Here is an 18,072-nt window from a genome sequence, read left to right on the forward strand (position 1 = left end):
GAAATGCAGGTTACTAACAGAGGAATTTCACGAAATAGTACAAAGGCTGCGACTTGATTAGCAGATGCAGACAAATATCTTTCTACAACATTTTGGATTGGAATTAAATAAATAACAATTTTAGATTTAAGCTTACATCAAAATACAGTATTTGTCAGTGTGAACCGTTTTGTCTTATAAGTAAAAATATAAATTATCTACATCAATCATTACTTCTTGTGTTTTGGGTTATTAAATAAAAAAAGGAGTTCAAGTTCAGACAGATTTGTGTGTTTAAAATTAAGTTGGATAATAGAATTTTATAAAAATTTAAAATATTTAAAGCCAAAAAAGTTGTAATTTTTGTGTTTGTTGTAAGTACATACATAAGTGGTTTATACTTACACTACAATAATAATATTTTCTTAAATAAAATCTAAGAAAAATACATTTATAAACGTCTCACAACGGAACTCCCGCTTTTCAAATCATTTATACTACTCAAAGGCATCCCTCAGTCAAATCCCATGATGAATTCATTAGTTCTGGGCTTGGCACAGACCATTTAAACATTTTATATATAATTACGTCATCATTATTAAGACTGTTCGAGGTCCTGGACAGAAATCCCCCAGTGACTTGAACCATTAACAATGGCCACGTAGCTGTCACCTACAGGGCACCAGGAAGATCAACCCTTAAACCAAATGCGCAGTTTCCTTTGAATGAAAACTTCACATTTTCCCAGATAAACGATTCGTTGAGGAGTAAAATCGCTATAAAGTAAAGCTCTCAAAGACCTAATGAATTCAAATGAGCCACGAAAGTTCACGGCTCCAAGGCTTCCATTTCCACTTACTGCGATTGAGGATTTCGTGCCGTATTAATTAGGGGAACCACTTACATCGTTTCTGATGGTTCGCAGTTAAAACAAGGCAGCGCTAAAATCATAACAGCTGTGACGTAACAAATGGCAACTACGGGGGGTGCAATTCAGCCAGAAATCAACCACTTGAAATTCTTTTTTATGCCAGCCAGAATTGAGACATAAAACATTGGCGTGCGGGCTCCGCAGACCCAGACCCCGTCAACCCCTAATGAAGCCATCAACTCACGTAACTCGCCACAGTTGTTACCGAAAGTTTCTTCCCTGCGAGTGTGTTTTTGACCATATAAGGATAACGAGAAGGGGCTTTTGATGTTGCCTAAGCATTTTGGCAAATATTTGCCCAAAGAACCAATCCATCTAGGGTGGTTCTCAAGGCACAAATTGGAAACTTTAAAAGGGCTGCCAAAAGACGCAGAAAAATCCAAAAACCCAATGCGGGTCACCCTTGATTTGTTAAATAAAAAAGCAACAGCTATCCCTAAAAAGCAAAAAGACCAATGCACTTTGTGAGTAGAGACCACAACAAATAATGTTAACGAGTCGCGGTTCGGGCGATTACAATCAGTGACAGAAGGCAAACCCAACCCCGAATACGATCTAATCTGCCAGAGACCCAGAGATTTGCAAAGGTCCAGTCCCTGACCCGTTGGCGGATTTTTTCAGATCCACCACCATATGGACATAAGCAATCAACGAAAATGTGCTCGGGCATATGTTGGATAAAGTGCACTAAAGCAAGGGTTCTCTAATAAATCGGTGAGGAGGGAAACCGGAGCTATTAACAACTAATTGAGTTCATTTATAGTCAGCCAAAAGCCACTATAAGCCGAATGCTTGTTAGTGACAATAGGGGATTTGGTGGCAGACTATTAATGAGCCCTCCAAGAGCTGGCATTATAAACTTAACCAGTTTGAAGACAACAAGATATATAAATATATATATCCATTTTTAAATTCAAAGCCACATGCATCTCACGTTTTGACCAGTCTTTTATTTAAAATCGAATTTCGAAGATTCCATTGATAAAAAGAAGTTTGTCGGCCGGTGTTCAACTGGCTCGTTGGTCTAGGGGTATGATTTCCGCTTAGGGTGCGGGAGGTCCCGGGTTCAAATCCCGGACGAGCCCAAGATAAGTTAACTTTTTGCTTACATCATTTTTTTTCATTAAAAAACAAACTTCCCTCTTACATAAAATTAAACTAAAATTAAATCCTACCTTTATGTATTTTTACCCATTGAAATAACAAAGTAATTTTTGTGGCTTTATTGCTTCATGATGTGCATTTACATTGGATAATATTATAATTTAAAAGATATTCCGCTGCTTCTTGTGTTATTTTAAATTGATGCAAGGTAGATTGGGCCCAAATCTTAGATTGGCTCGTTGGTCTAGGGGTATGATTTCCGCTTAGGGTGCGGGAGGTCCCGGGTTCAAATCCCGGACGAGCCCAAGAAACTATTTATTTTATTAAAACAAATACATGTGAAATAGTAAAAAAATAAAATTAGTAAAAATAATTGTTATATTAAAATGTAGTTTTTCGTTATTTATAGATGCGAATCCTAGCAGAAATGCTGTCTCCATGATATATTTTTAGTTTTGAGTACTTGCATGTTAACTCATTTTACAAGTTTGACATGAAAATAAATGAATAAATAATGAACGAAAAAAGTATTTATTAAAGAGTTTTGAAAAAGTCAACCATGGTTCAATGATATTCGATCGTTTAAATAATAATAATTACACGGTGCCAGGCGGAATTGGCCAAAGGTAAGCTGATTCAGCTCAATTACAATTTCACCCCGAGAAGAAGAGGAGACAATGCAGCAGACGGATTGTCAGACGGGAGTCACAGACACCGCAGACAGGAGCATTCAACTGGACGTGTCTGTGACTCTTTGGGGCAACTCCCAATTGAATGCCGTCCATCCATGGTTGAAGGGTGCAAGATACACTAGAAACTTATAAAGACAATACTCAGTGTTAAAACAAATGTATTAAAAACTTAACATTGCTTAGTTTTTTCTTTTAATGTATGTATGTATGTATGTATTTCAAAACAAAAAGTGTTACCTTCAACGAAGACACTACATAAGAGCACATTAGCAGGATTTTTGAAAATGGTCAGATTTAGATAAGAGCCACTTAGCTTTTTCATTAGTGGCAAAGCCTATTTTATTTTAAATTTAAAAGATAACAAGAAATACAAACGCTATTAAACACCTTACCTCTTGACAAAGCCAGAAACATATCAAGTTTTGACCAGTATTTTACTCGAAATTGAACTTCGAACATTCCATTGATAAGAAGTAGTTTGGCGGTCATTATTCAACTGGCTCGTTGGTCTAGGGGTATGATTTCCGCTTAGGGTGCGGGAGGTCCCGGGTTCAAATCCCGGACGAGCCCAAGTAAAGTAAATTTTTTTTAATACCAATTCAGATACAGTCAGTCTTATAAGAAATGCTAAAATCGCAGACTTTTTTCGCTGTGTAGAATCAGTCTAGAGTCCGACGAATGAATTTTATGCATTGAAAATTAACACAACAAACTTTTCAGCTTGGCTGACCAAGCAGACACCGGCAGGCCAAGAGCTCATGGCTGTCATTACCCGAAATCCATTTGCCGCCCCCCGGGGGGTTCAAGGGGGTTTGGCTGGCAGATCTCTTTCGCATTGTAATAATACGGCACTCAGCCCGTCCATTTCACCCATTCCACACCATGTATCCGATTGCAGTCCATAACAGCTGGAAGCACGTAAATCTCATTGTTTCGATGCGTTTTGCATGCGTTTGAAGTGTCTGGTTGTCGATTCCGATTTCGATTTCAATGCCAGCGTCTCTCCCAAGCCTCCGTCTCCAATGCCCCCTTGCCATCATCCAGCCACTCCCCCAAGAAGGCTGCATTTGATAGCCTGCCTCCGCATGAGGAGTTACTTTTCGAAATGATACCCATTGTGAAGGAGAGCTCAAGTGCGGGTTAACGTATCAATTGGAGACCGAGAGCTTTAATCGGATGGGTCTTTAAAGATTTAGAATTCTTGTTCGTTATCAAGATTTTGCTTTTTTTGCTTAAAAACTATTTAACTATTTAATCATTTTTCGTAAATTTATCTGGTATATATTAAAACATTTAAGTGAACAGATTCTTTTATGATTATTTTACGGAAGGCTATATTTATAATCGGTATTTTTGTAGTCGTTGCCGAATTGTTTAAACTTTTCGTATATTATTTTTTTACTGACAAATACATCACAGCAGATAGCGGGGGGTTAAAGCCTGTGGTTTCAGCACCCGGCGACAAAAAGGGGAACAACTCCGCAGCCTGCGGGCTCTGCAATTGACTTGAACTCGTGGCGCATCAATCGGGTGAGTTTGTGTATTGGGTGTGTGCACTCCGAGAAATCACAAAAATTAAATGTCTTTAAACTTTAATTATGTTCCAAAGGAAATCCATTTATTACCAACCGCTGATTATTTAAACTTATGATCATACTTATGAAAGATTACCAATAAAAATGTTGTAAGCTATCCTTTAGATTAAGCTAAAAAAAAGTACAAAAAATTCATTATAACATTAGCCTTAAATAAAGTAGTAAATGATTTACAAAATATACGATTTTTTTCGATTTAAGCACATTTTTCTTAACTGTATGGGATTGTTTTGTGTGGTGATTTTGTTGTTGATTATTTAAACGTTTAAACATATTTTAAGAAAAGGTTACCAATAAAAATATTCTAAACTATCCTTTAGATTAAACTTAAAAAAAAGTAAAAAAAATTCTGTATAACATTAGCCTTTAATAAAGTAGTAAATGATTTACAAAATATACGATATTTCTCGATTTATGCACGATATTTTTTTTAACTGTATGGGTTTGTTTTGTGTGGTGATTTTGTTGTTGCTGGGCTGCGGTTTGGGTGATTTTTATGATGAGGCCCCCGGGCAACGGAGGACAAGGCTCGATTCGGTTTTGATTGCCCTGCCGGAAACGGTGCTCAGGTTACGATTTAGCAGCGATTTAGCCGAGCGTGAAATGGCAACTGCAGCACTTAACCACATAGCAACCGGCAGTGACACCAACACAAACACCAGGTGCCGCCGAGCTTTTATCACCTTTTTTTTGGCACAAATGTGTGGGCGGACTGATTTCCTCTGCTCCACACTTGAATGTTTTTGTTTGTAATGTCAAGGTTTCTCTTTCGACTTTGCTTATCTAATTGCTAGTCTATAAATAGCATGCAGCCCAAGGGGACAAATCATCGGCGGAGCGCCAATGTCAGGATGGCCGAGCGGTCTAAGGCGCCAGACTCAAGAGCAAATACCTCTTACCCTGCACAGCAGGGTTCGATTGAGCGTTCTGGTCCTCTCTGAGGGCGTGGGTTCGAATCCCACTTCTGACAAATATTTTTTTCTCTTCTACAAATTCTTTTGTTGTGTTCTAAAATTTTCAATCAGTTCATGCCTGAGAACGCTTCAAGTTAGTTAATAATATTAATAAAATTGTTATTGAAGGAGAGTAAAATATCCAATTTACTAAAAAACACAAACTCGTAAGTTTGTAACAAGTCTATCCGCATTATGGAATTAGTGCATTTAATGAATTTATTTATCAGCAAATCAAGAGATACTGAAAATCTGTTGGTTTTAATACAAAAGAGGTTGCATGTCAAAACAAATACTATGTACATGCCATCTTAAAGCTCAAATAGTTGAAGCTATGCGTATGCTAAAAATGTATTTCCATTTTATTCCTGTAAAGTTAAACACTATATTTCATAAATATGAAGGTATTTAAGTCAAAATTATGAAGGCATTACCCTCCCTACCAATGTGATATGATTTTAAGATAAGGACATGGCTTAAATTAACCCCTAGTGCTGCCTTTTTTAATTACAATGACAATAATTCCCGTTTCCCTATTTTATAATACACTCTCCCCTTAAATCTGTTCATATTAAGTAGCAGTTTTTTCTCGCCTGATTTGATTCAGCTGTCGCTGGGTATCAGCACTAAACCTTAAATCTGATTCCGCACCTCATAAAACCTCGAGTCGCATTGCCTTCCCTCACATTTCATTCCCAGCATGTCTGTTGCTAATTAGGTTTTCGTTTTTATACATTTCATTATGGTTTTTCCAACACGTGTTGGGGTCTCCTTCCTTGTTCTTCATGCCCTTAGTTTTCCCTACCCGCTGACTGCACTTGAATGCACTTGTCAAAGTTCTGAGCCGTCGCCTACACGTTGGTCCGATGAATTCTCCCAGCCACCGACAACATCGAACAACGGGGGAGTGGGAGTCCGACCAGTAAGCCACGCGTGCCACAATAGGCAGGCACCACTGTGCCCCCACACCCGCAGCCGTACAGCCCCTCATCCCCATTGTCTTTGATGGCCAACTGGAAACTCGATTTAAATCCAGTGCATATGCAAAGTGTCACGTAATTTCAATTACACAGCTTCAAAGACAGAGACGGTTGCACTGGGGAAAAACGCACTGTTACACTAAAATAAAACGAGTCGATTTTGATTTAATTATTTTAATTTTTGTGAAAATAGCAAGTTAATATATTATAAAAAAGATTTATTCCGAATTCTCCGATTCTAGTCTTTAAAACTATACAATGCTTTTGATGAAATTAAAAAGACACATTTAGTGTATATACTTTATAATTTATAGATATTTCCTTCTTAAGCTCAAGTTTAAAAAAATCTATCTAATTTAAAAAAATCGAATGTTATTATTGTATATGGTAATCAGCTATTTTAAGTTATTTTAAAAAACTTTTCATTAAATGAGGCTGCAGTTTTTCCTTAAGTGTTCCATCGAGAATTGGAGAGAACAAATTCTTTTTCTTTTTCCCCCTGCGATAACAAGTTTTACAAACTAAGCCAAGCGACAACGGTGCGTGCCACGCCCCCCTGCGACCAAAACGCCCTCTGAAAGTCCGGGAAAGTGGGCGCCTGAGCGCGTGTTGCATGTCAATCGCGAAATGCACTTGTTGGGGAAAAGGGAAACAGCAGGGAAATTTAGAAGAGGGAAGTGACAAAGCCAACGTCTGACAATGGCCGTGCGGCTTAGTGACCCATAATGCGTTTGCCAAGAGACCAATTGGGTTAGCCCACTTCCTAGGCTTCGTCGCTTGTTGCCCACTCTTCTACTTTTTCTAGCCAAGTGTACCAGTACCTCACTTCTTTCCCCTAACCTTGTAATCTACATCTCCGGCGTCGCCTACGCAGTCTATCGTTCTTGAGCTCGAATTTTCCTGTTCTACTTATTGGCCTTGCGCTTTCTAGTACCCTTTCATCAGGCATTATTACTTCAAGAGATAATTTAAGAAGGCCTATAAAATCTTCTTGTATATTATTTCCATGTATTTAAAATTATTAAATTACGGTTAGGTAATAGATTATCTAGATATCGTGCAATCAACACACTTTTGTGTCTTATTGCTAGACATTTTAAATTACTTAAGGAACATGAACCAAATAAATCCTTTGATTAACATGAGCAATTGGTTTTGGTTCTAAATAAACCAAGGGAGCATAAATTTTTGAGTATTTATATTTTTAATTCTCGCTTTGAACCACTTTGGACGAGGGTATTTCAAGCTTCCCTTCTCAAAACTATACTTACCTTCTGCATTTTTTGTTTGCCACCTGCAGTTGCCGTCTTTTTGTCCATTTTTTCCTAGCGTAAATAATAGGTTGGCGTTACAAATCCGTTTTAAATGTGACTGGTGTTACTGTTGTTGCTTGGTTAACTGAGCAGGGAAATTGATTTTGTCTCGTTTGAGCTGTTGTTGCTGTTAAGTCGCTTGACATATGGACTTTCATTGACGGCCACCACAGTACACAGTACAGCACCGGCCATAACCGACATGACCGGCGGCAGTAACAAAACAACAACAGGCGACCGCAAGCCTTTTGTTCCGCTTCCATCGCTCGCCGGACATCAACGCACGTGTCCGGAGTGAACTCATCCCAAAATCAGCATAGGGCCAAAACACCTGCCTCACACCTCCATTCGAAGGCCATGAGATCGGGGGAAGTGGAAAGGAGGAGGTCCCTGTTGCAGTTCGGGGCATTTAGCGGTTTTCACTGCATCATTAATTTCGATGCGCTGCTGTTGTTGCATTTTCTTGTGCTGCCAGTGAAGGGAAATTGGTCAAGGGTACCTAAGTATAACTTTTTTCCTTAAAGGGAACGATTTTTTAAAAAAGTTTCTGATGTTTTTTGTTTTTTAAATTTGCATGCCAATAATTGGTATTAAGATGGTTTAAGAATGAGAAGTGATTTAGATAATTAAATTCATGTACTTCTGGCTCTGAGAAACCATAAATAAATAATAAAGGTAATATATATTAATTAAATTTAGTTCATTGCTCCTATTTCAACTTTATGGCATTTAAGAGTACTTAATTAGGTACTAATTTGGTACCTTCTCATCACTAGCAGTTGTTGATTTTGTAGCCTGGACTAAAAGTCCACTTAACTGAATTGTAGCTACTGCGGTTTGGGTTGATGAACTTTTTGGTAAGGTTAAGTAAAGGAAGACGGGGTGATAGTGCCAGATGGATTGGGGATGTTAAGCTTTGTGGTTTATGAAAGGATTCTGCATTAGGAGATTTAAAAGCTTATATAAAAAAAAAGATAATTTGTCAAGAAGTTTTCTAATAGTACGGACTATTAAAAAGTGATTAAGCAACTAATACTCGATTGTGATTAAATCAACCTAGAAGTAAACGATAATAAACTACTATTATTTTTGCAACTTCACATGCTTGAAACCCAATTGTATAAATAATCCAATTATACTCATCTGTCTGAGCTATGTTCCCATCCCAAAGACTGCCAAATCGCTGACAATTTCATCAATTTGCCAGACACGACTCAGCCATACCATTCGATCGGGGATTGAATCAAAGCCAGCCCGCAATCTCGCCTCCAATTCCAATTTTTGCCTTATCACCCGGCACAAAAGGCGGTTCTCTAATTAGCTGCTGACTGGCTGACTCCCAGCCGTCCCCCGACTGGTCACCTCCGGGTCCCCCAATCCTCGACAGACTTTTCAGAGGACGCGGCGATGGGAAAGGCATGCAATTGGCATGACATTGCCATGTTCGAGAGCTGGGACAAAGCCCGAAAAACTGAAACGAAGGCCAAGGAATGGAGCAGCGGGTAGCAGATTTTATGTGGAGATGGAGGTGGTGCAGACGGAATAGTTCAGCCATGGCGTTGGAGTCTGAGGCTGAGTCGCAACCGGTGTGGCATGTGGATGCGATGTTGATGCCGGCACGTAATGAGCGCATTACGCACTTCGAGGCGGTCGAGGAGAGCAAGACAGGAGCTGCCTGATAACAAGGCAGCCCTTGCAACCAGCTTTGTTCGTATTTTTTGCACTGGAAAAAAAGAGAACAAGCTAGACTTATTCATCAAAGCTTGGAGAAAAGCTACGGGGTGACGAACATTTGAATTAAGAAATCATTATTAAATCTCACATTCTTGAGTGTTGATTAAATTATTATGTAAGAAAGTGTTAACTTACATACAATGTTTAAGGTGTTAAACGTAAACAATTTAATTTTATTTTAATAACTATTATGATCGTATTTTAAATATGCTCATAATACCATTGAAGTTTAAACATTTTTATTTGCTTAATAATATTTCTACTTAAAAAGAAAGGCTTTCCAGAAAAAGAACACAAATATTTTCATAACTAAAATCTTGAATATAGAGGCATAAGAAACAACCAAAAGCCATACTAAAATCTTAAACTAATGGATCTTATTCCCCAGTGCAACACTCCGCTGTCCGAATGCCTTGTTATCCTTGCCACATTATCGCCTTAGCCGAATACCTGGCGCATCTTGAGTGTGCCACATTGTTACAATCAAGTCCAAGTCCCTGTCTATTACCATCTCTTTTTCGCCTTATTGCAGCGTCTGTCTGGCGGTTATTGTTGTGCACGCTCCGCTTTTCAGCCTGCGGTGAGGCTAAGGACAATGCCCCCCACCTCCCTCCGCCACCACCTCTCCCTCCTCATCCTGCGGTAGGCGGCAGGGGGTGTGGCACTGCAACTGCAACAGCCGCCCTCGTTCCACTTACGCGTGTGTGTGCTCAAGTAGCGAAAGGCCCCCGGCAAGAAAATCATGCGGTGCAACATTTGTTTTTCCTATTTTACGGGAGTACTTTCGGATAGGGTATCATAATTATCTCCGACTAAGCATGACTTATATTTTGTATATAATTGCTATTTAACAACAAACAACCTTAAAGCTCAAGAGATTGCACGTAAGGCATTGAGAGTGCTAGTTGCATTTGTGACATATAAATAATTTGTTCTTAATGTTGAAGACCTAAAAAAATATGTTTCTTTAAATTTTATATGAACTTCTTATGAATAAACTAATCTATTAAAGATTTTCAAAATCCTTAAATTTTCGAATTATTAAAACGATATGTTTTCAATATACAAAAAGTTAAAAAAGTATAACATGTGATTTCTAATCTTAAAGTTTTATTTTATTTCAGATATTTTTTTTAGATACGTAAAATATAAAACAAAAGTCAACACACACTACTATTGATTATTCCTGAAGGACATCCAAAGATTTGATAGACCCATGAAAATTTATTTTCTCGTTTCTTTTGGATCTCCAGCGGATAGTCAAGACCCCTTTGCTACTTGAAGTCGGCTAGCTTGGCGCTGTGCCCGGCTGCAAGGAAAATGGATTGGTAGGAAAGAGGGACTGAGCTGGCTTTTTTCCAGCATTTGCGGAGGAGGCCAATGTGTTGCACTAGTTTTAAGGCCACGACGCACAGCTGAGCAGCACTTTGCAGCATGTTTCAGTGCGCCGAATGCAATGGCATGCCCCAAGCTGCAATGCCCCACCTGCGTTCCCCTTCACCGATCTGGTTTTCGGTTTGCGGTCTCTCGAAATCTCGAAATCGGTCGTTCGGCGCTTGACTTGTGCAGGTGTGCTTCACACGACTTGTCAGTGTCAGCGCATATTGTTTTTGTTCGTATGCTCTATTTCTTTTCGAGTTTCGTGGCACTGACAAAGAGTAGCAAACCATTTTTTTCAATGTTTGCAGAAACATTTTTGTGTTAAATATTGACAGAGCTCTAAGGAATTTGCGTGTCCCAGATGAAAAACAACAGGGAAATTGCAGTGCAATGAGAAACATTATGAAAGTGTTAGGAATAAGATTTGACAGGATGTGTTCCAAAGTAGGGTAAATAAACCTTTATTTTTGTAGATATTTAAGCACTACAAATTAAAGAATAGTGTGCTGAAAACAACTAAGCTTTTCATGATAGTTAAATGAGATACAAATAAAAGTATAGTAACCAACCCTAGGAAGTAACGGGAAAAAATAGTTAAACAAATTATTAGGAAGTTAATTTTATTTGTAAATTCAGTACTCAAGAAAGTTACACCGTTTTTACTAACAAAATATATTTAAAAAACAATTTTCTTTTTTGTTTTTAATTTTAAGGCTAAACTTCTTAAAGCATGTTAAATACATTACCTTGTGACGTGTCTATTACTTTCAATTTTGTTCGTAAGAGAAAAGTGCTTCCAGGTAGTTTTTTTTATTGTTGGGCAGGCAAAGGTCCTTGACCTCTTGACCTCTCGCCCTCTTCCCACACCCCTCCCCTTTTAAGGTCACCGACCGTGCCCCTCAACGAACAAGTGTCGCTGCACACATGACACGAGATCGTTTGGCCCTTCACTCGACCCGATCTGCATGTGGATAAAGAGTCAGTCAACCAATTTAGTAAACTGCGCATAATTAAATACTTAATCGAGCTTGAAACTGCAGCTCAGAAGGCACCACACTCATCAACTGGAAGGCAGCTGCCTTAATTAGCTGGACTCTCACAGTCAAAAGTCGAAAGTTGTTCGCTCATAAATTTATGTAATTTGACAAAACAAAAACGAAGGAAAAAATTGCACATAATTTCAAATGTGAGATAAAAATCGTGAAATCAAAGGCAAGAGGAGCGCTTCCTCAACCACCGAGTCTATTAATTTGAAATGGCCTGAGATAAATTACTAAATGACTGCCGCTTACGTGTGATCCATCCATCACTGCCATCATTAAGCCAAACATTTGACAGAGCGGCAATGGAACGGCCACAGGATGGGAGCCACTGGGTCTATCTCACCACTCCTCCCCGTCCTATATCTCCGCCTATATCTGTTCCCTTTTGCAATTCCCCAGTTCGAACTGCAAACTTCCCAATCTCAATCCCAGTCCCGGACAACAACTCACTTCTGGTTTTGGCTTAGAACAACACCGGAGACCCCACAGTCTGAGTCTGTCGTCTTTCAGCGACTGTCGGGCTCTCAGAATCGGAATCGGATTCGGAATCGGAGGCGACGTCTTCGTCTATGCCGCTGTCATTCGAAGCTACCTCTGGGGTCTCTTTGGGTCTCTGGACCTCTTGGGGATCGCTTTTTGCTGCGACTGATACCCTGGAATGAAGGTTATACCAAGCGAATTGGAGTTATTACTTTTAATTGGAGTAAATCATATACCTACAATATTGATTAAGGAATATAAGTTAAGGGACATGTGGTTTCTATAAACCTTTTAAGTGTTTGGATTAATTTAAGACTTTTCTTCGATATAATTTTTCTATGTCGAAGCTCCATGATTGCTGAAATGGTTCCAGTTATAAATAAAGCTCAATATCACAATCAATTAACCATTGAGATTTTAAATTCTTATATTAGAATATAATTCTTAAATGGATTACCAATTAAGCCTATAAAGGTTAATGATGGTAAAAATGCTTAGAGTTTTATTAGGTATATAAATAAATATTTGGCTATACCATGTAATATCCCACATCTGTAACTAATACTATTTTTTTTTAAGTTTTTATATGCCTAAGTATTTTGATTGTCATACTATGACATTTAAATTAAAGATGTTCGCTTTGTCAAACGTTTAAGCCTCTTATTTATTAAGCCCTCCTGCCTAGTGATTCCCTAAGGGGTACTCAATGATTCGACCCCATATTCCTTTCGCAAAACAGCCTAGGGTGCTGTCAATAGGTTTCCCTCGCAAAAGCGAACCGCCGGCACTCAGGCGTGTCCAGGTATTTGTTGTTGATTACGTTGATAAGTGGCCGCCACATATTTTCCAACTGCACTTGTAATAATTTGTTTGCCATTCCGCCGGTCTGCCTCGCTGTAATCAATGCCGCTCAAGTGGGTGCGGTGGTGGGGTGGAGGCAAGAAGGAGAGGAGGTGGAAAGCCGGAAAAATCAGGGGACAGACACGAGAAGCAGCATTCCTTCAGACGAAAATGTGCCTCTGTGGGAGCTGTTTCTTTTCAGTTTTTTGTTGCTGATTCCCTTCTGTCACCCCGACTTCCAGGAACCAGGAACCAAGCGTCTTTTGCTGGCGTGCGGGTTTATCTTTTTGATTTCGTTTCGTTACTTCTGGTATTTTAATGAGTTTCAAGCTTTTAGATAAAAAAGAGAAGAAAAAAAATAGAAACACGGCAAAAAGGTCTGCTCACATCAAAAGTTTATGAAACGGTTGCTATTAGCAGCATTTCCCATCCGAACTTTGATGTGTATGTGAGCCCAGCTGAACGCACGTGTGCTTCGAGATTGCCAATATCCGTCGATATATCCAGTTCTCGATGCCAGCAAAGACAATGGCAAAATATGCAGATATGTTAATGAAGCATGATCCAAGCCAAACTATAAACCTAAGGCGAACCCAAAGAGCTGTGCATGGCTGGTTGGCCTCGTCATAAATTAAATTATGGTGTACTGGAACAAGAAAAGTGAGAGCTATAGTTGTGCAAAATGGTTGTGAAAAGGGTGTCCTCACAAGCTGCTTGGGAATCGATAGGGAATGAAAAGGATGTGCTTTTCCCGGAAAATTGATAATCCCATGGGGCAAACTTTGGGGAGGTTGAGGATGCAACACAATTATTGTTCCATTCCTTAACTTATGAAATATTCATAGGACCAGAGTGATGAACAAAAGGTTATTTCATGGAAAATCTTTTCCTTTCTACTATTATCTCTAGGGAGTTACTATGTTTTTAAAAGTTTTAAACTTAACTTAATTTACCAGGGAAAAGACATACACTTCTTACCTCATTATGTATTAAATAGAGTAGATAAATCGGTTATTTCTCAGTCTCTAATTTTAGGTATAAATTTATGGCCTTTCCATTTTGGCATTTTAAGGTTCGAAGCGGTTCGCTCCTTTGAAATTTGCAATTTCCATTGAACCGCATTAAAATTCGCCATACCCTCCCATCGGGCAACTGACCCACCCAGAAAATAGGAGTCAACTTGCTGCAGTCCAACTTTCGCCGGGCCTAGATCGAGCGACATTCAACATTCACCCAGGGAAAGGGCGGCTTTGATTGCAATTATTTCGTGTACTCTTGGTCTTTCACTTTCCAAAGACAAAAAGCCGAAAGCATAAAAAGAACTTCGCATAATTTAGTCGCTTTGCCATTTAAATGGAGCACAAGTGTAACTAATCTCCAAGCGACATCCACTTGGTTTGTTTTTTTTTTTTTTTTTTTTTTTTTGGTGCCTTTCACAAACGAAAACCGAAAAATAAACCTGAATAGAGTACGTGGCCAAAAAGACTCCAGTCAACCGAGGTTTTTGCCTCCTTTTTCTAGGTTAGCCACATGGATTGGCAGAGTTGAGGGGGGGAAAGGCACCTGCGGCCAACATCCAGGCCAACAGAAATATGCCAAAAGCGTTGACATTTCGTGTGGTTCCAGTGCAATTAGAAGCAGTTGAAGCCAACCCAGTGAACTTCGATTCAAGCTGAAATAGAGACTGCACAGGGAAAAATAGTGTCCTCAAAACAGTTCCCATTGCTGACATATCAAATAATTATACGCTATAAAACGAAATTTATATTTGAAATCGTTTTTGTGAGGTGAATAATTTTAAATAGCTCACAGTTCAGTTTATTTTCTCACAGTGCCAATAGTTTTTGGGGCACTTCTTTGTAATTGATTTGTCATGTAGGTGGGTAAATAAAAGCTGCCCAAAATTGAATTAAATATTGGTTCAGCCTCTGGCCGAAGGATGTCCGAACAGCATTTAAATTTCTTATAAACAAATCTTTTCCATTATCTGGCCAGCCAGCAGCAGAGTAGAATACGTGCAAACACGTGCCTTCTGTGGGTCAGCGGAGGTCGGTGTAGAGCCATCTATAAAGCCCTCTTTGCGAAAGGGGAGGACCTGACTGGCAAACTATTAAAAACTTTGACCCAAATATAAAAAGCCAGAAATTTACTTAGAACAGGAAATCTAGATGCCTTCCAAAAATACACTATTTCAAAAGTATTGCGACATAACGCAGCATAACAAAATCAAAATGCCAATGCTTTGCTATATCCTTGCTCCATTTACTTATATAATAATATAATTAATTTTTTTCCAGTTAGTCTATATACATACTAAATATAATAAAATTAAATACATGTAAAATATGTATTAATCAATTGAAAACTATTTTCTTCAGCAAGGTAAACAATTGTTATATTTTAATAACCCTTTAATAGGGTATAAAGAGCTTCCCATTATTCAGGCAGACTTTATTATAAGTAAGTGCTCGGCGAAAGTCCTCACATCCCAGTTGAATTCATCTGTGATGGCTTCCCCAATATGTTAGAAACTCCTCTGGCATCTTTACATCTACTACCCTTCCTACAATACTAAAAACTCTCGGCCAAAGTAGAGCAGAAAAAAGTTATGATTTAGAAATTAAAGTTTGCATAGCAGCAGAAATTTTTTATTTCTACTAGTTTCATGTGGGAAAGTTTTCGCCATGTGGAGAAAGGAAAGCTGTGTAAAGCTGCCGTAAAAAAGAAGCTTGCTAATGACAAAAGTATAAAGATTGTCAGGTTGTTTCGGCTAATCCATATGGAATGCACTCGACGCAAGCACAGGAAAGCATAAAAGTTGCGTACAAGTTGAGCATCGAGAACTTTTCGGGCAGCAGGTGCAGCCGCTTGCCCATTAAAACAAAGCAGGAACAAGTTGTCCAAAATTTAAGGGAATAAGTTTAAAGGATTGCCAGAAAAGGGGTAACTATCCAACTTAAATTTGAAGTTAATCAAAAACTAACAGAGAATATACTGTTACCCTGTTGCTCAAAGGTTAAATAAAGCTTACTATTTGAATCTATTTAAATCATTTCTGGTTTAAAAATAAATACATTTTTTGTTTTTATTTAAATATGTACGCATGTCCATAACAAAACATATTACTTTTATTTAGAATACACTTTTGCTGTATCCAGTAGCATATAATTATTTACATTCCCAAGCCTGTTTATATTTCCTTTAATTTACTGTCGCTATTTACTGACTTTAGTGTTTGCTCTAAATGATTGAAAAATGCCATTAAATTACCAATTTTGGTCAAGCCCTCCTCGTAATAGCAGCGAAAGCCACTCGACATTAAAACAATTGCGAATGCATTTGGACTCCATTTCAATGCCAAAATTAATATGCTCCCATAAACTACATGAATGGGGCGGACTGTGCACTATATTTCCGTGCTTACCCACTTCTGCACTGAGGAAAATTGCATAGCCCAAGGTAAAAAGATTCAAATATCTTATTTAGTTTGGCTTTTCATCATATTTTTAACTTAAATATATAAATGAAAGACAATATGTTGCAATATAGACCAAATATAGTTTTAAAAACTTTGTCCTTTTAAAATTGTTATATATATTTTGTTGTCATATAGTTTAATATGATCCCATATCGTATTTTTTTTTTTTTTTTGTGTACAAAACGAAGAAACGAGCAGGATCTATCCAGCAACCGCAGGAGAATATTCCCCAGGTGAAAGTATGTGAAAGCATGCCATAAATCGCTCGCCTTGTTGTGGGGGAGTGTGGGTGTGTGTGTGTGTGTATGGGGTGTGTGTGCTGGGCAGTGTGATGGTGTTGAGGGGGCATGGTGTCAAGGGACGGTGGTACTAGTTCTGGCTTCAGGCGATTAGAATTGATGTGGGTTACTGAGCAAACATGAAAGGCTATTACGTTAAGCGTTGCGTTACGTTGTGTTATATTATGTTACGTTGAAAGCGAAATAGCTTACCAGTTTTAGTAACAACAAATAATTTAAGCCCTTGAAGTAAGTGAAAAATGTAAGAAATGTTAATTCAGGTATTTATGCTCTTAATTCATTAAAAACAACAATTCCTTTTAAAAATCGTTTGTTGTTTTCCATTTGTTTTAACCGCTGAATCTAAAAAGCTTTAGCTATAAAACTTTGTTTTTTTTAACCATTTCATCAAAACATCTCAATAACTCAGAGCCATGTTTCTGATTTGCGTAATCCCATTGACCGAAATCCCTTAACCCAGCTTTTAGCACACGAACCGGTCCCAAAAAATATTAATTACACATTATTAATTTGCCAGCTTTGCGGACGAAGCGAGATGAACACGAAGGATATGAAAAATGATTTGTTTCCTCCTGTTCTGGCAAAGTGGTTCAGATATTATTTAAATGAATTGTTTTTAGCCACCAACGATGGCGAAAAACAACAACAATAACCAAACGTTGAAAAAAAGAACACACTTTTTTCTGAACGGGGGGAAAAAAGTTCTGTTTCTGCGTGGGCGCACAAAATTCGATGGGTTACACCATCAGAGATTCGGGGGAAAACTCCTCCTTTCTGATCTGACCGGAGGCCTATCTCGATTATTGTTTAATACGCTGTCATTAATCAATTTGTTTGCCATTGTTTGGGCCTGTTTGTGTGTATATATATTTTTGCTCTTGTTGTTTGGCCAAATTAATTATGGCCCCAAACTCGGTTCTGGACTGATAAGCAATGGCAATGGCAGTGGCAGCGGCAACAAGAACAACGAACAAAACCAGTGCGGAATAGTGACAAATTTTTTTGGCCAGCATAATAAATGACTTTGTTTTTTGGCCTGTCCATTCAAAATAATTGATTATGCCATGCACAAAACTAGGTGAAAGAGGTGAAAGATGTGGAGCAATATAATATTTGGGAAAAGGTTTCAGTGGAGGTGCGCTTCGCACTTCAAGGTCGAGAGTGGAAGTCATTTAAATAAAAATATTTTGTCGTTTTTTATTCATACTCAACGTATAAAAAACGATGTTGATTTAACCCACTTCCATCCTGACAAATCCCCGACAAATTTA

The 18,072-nt window shown here is 38.4% G+C and overlaps 4 non-coding genes across 4 annotated transcripts; all 4 read left to right on the forward strand.

Moving 5' to 3' along the window:
• The first annotated feature begins 1,923 nt into the window (after positions 1 to 1,923).
• On the forward strand, positions 1,924 to 1,995 carry Trnap-agg. The gene has a single exon. It is a non-coding gene; the product is annotated as a tRNA-Pro (tRNA).
• Positions 1,996 to 2,247: 252 nt separating this feature from the next.
• Positions 2,248 to 2,319, forward strand: Trnap-agg. Its single transcript has one exon. It is a non-coding gene; the product is annotated as a tRNA-Pro (tRNA).
• Positions 2,320 to 3,204: 885 nt separating this feature from the next.
• On the forward strand, positions 3,205 to 3,276 carry Trnap-agg. The gene has a single exon. It is a non-coding gene; the product is annotated as a tRNA-Pro (tRNA).
• Positions 3,277 to 5,146: 1,870 nt separating this feature from the next.
• Positions 5,147 to 5,271, forward strand: Trnal-caa. Its single transcript has 2 exons — positions 5,147 to 5,184; positions 5,227 to 5,271. It is a non-coding gene; the product is annotated as a tRNA-Leu (tRNA).
• Positions 5,272 to 18,072: the final 12,801 nt, after the last annotated feature.

The sequence above is a fragment of the Drosophila elegans genome, unplaced genomic scaffold (assembly GCF_018152505.1).
Source record: "Drosophila elegans isolate 14027-0461.03 unplaced genomic scaffold, ASM1815250v1 contig_208, whole genome shotgun sequence".
NCBI classification, from domain to species: domain Eukaryota; kingdom Metazoa; phylum Arthropoda; class Insecta; order Diptera; family Drosophilidae; genus Drosophila; species Drosophila elegans.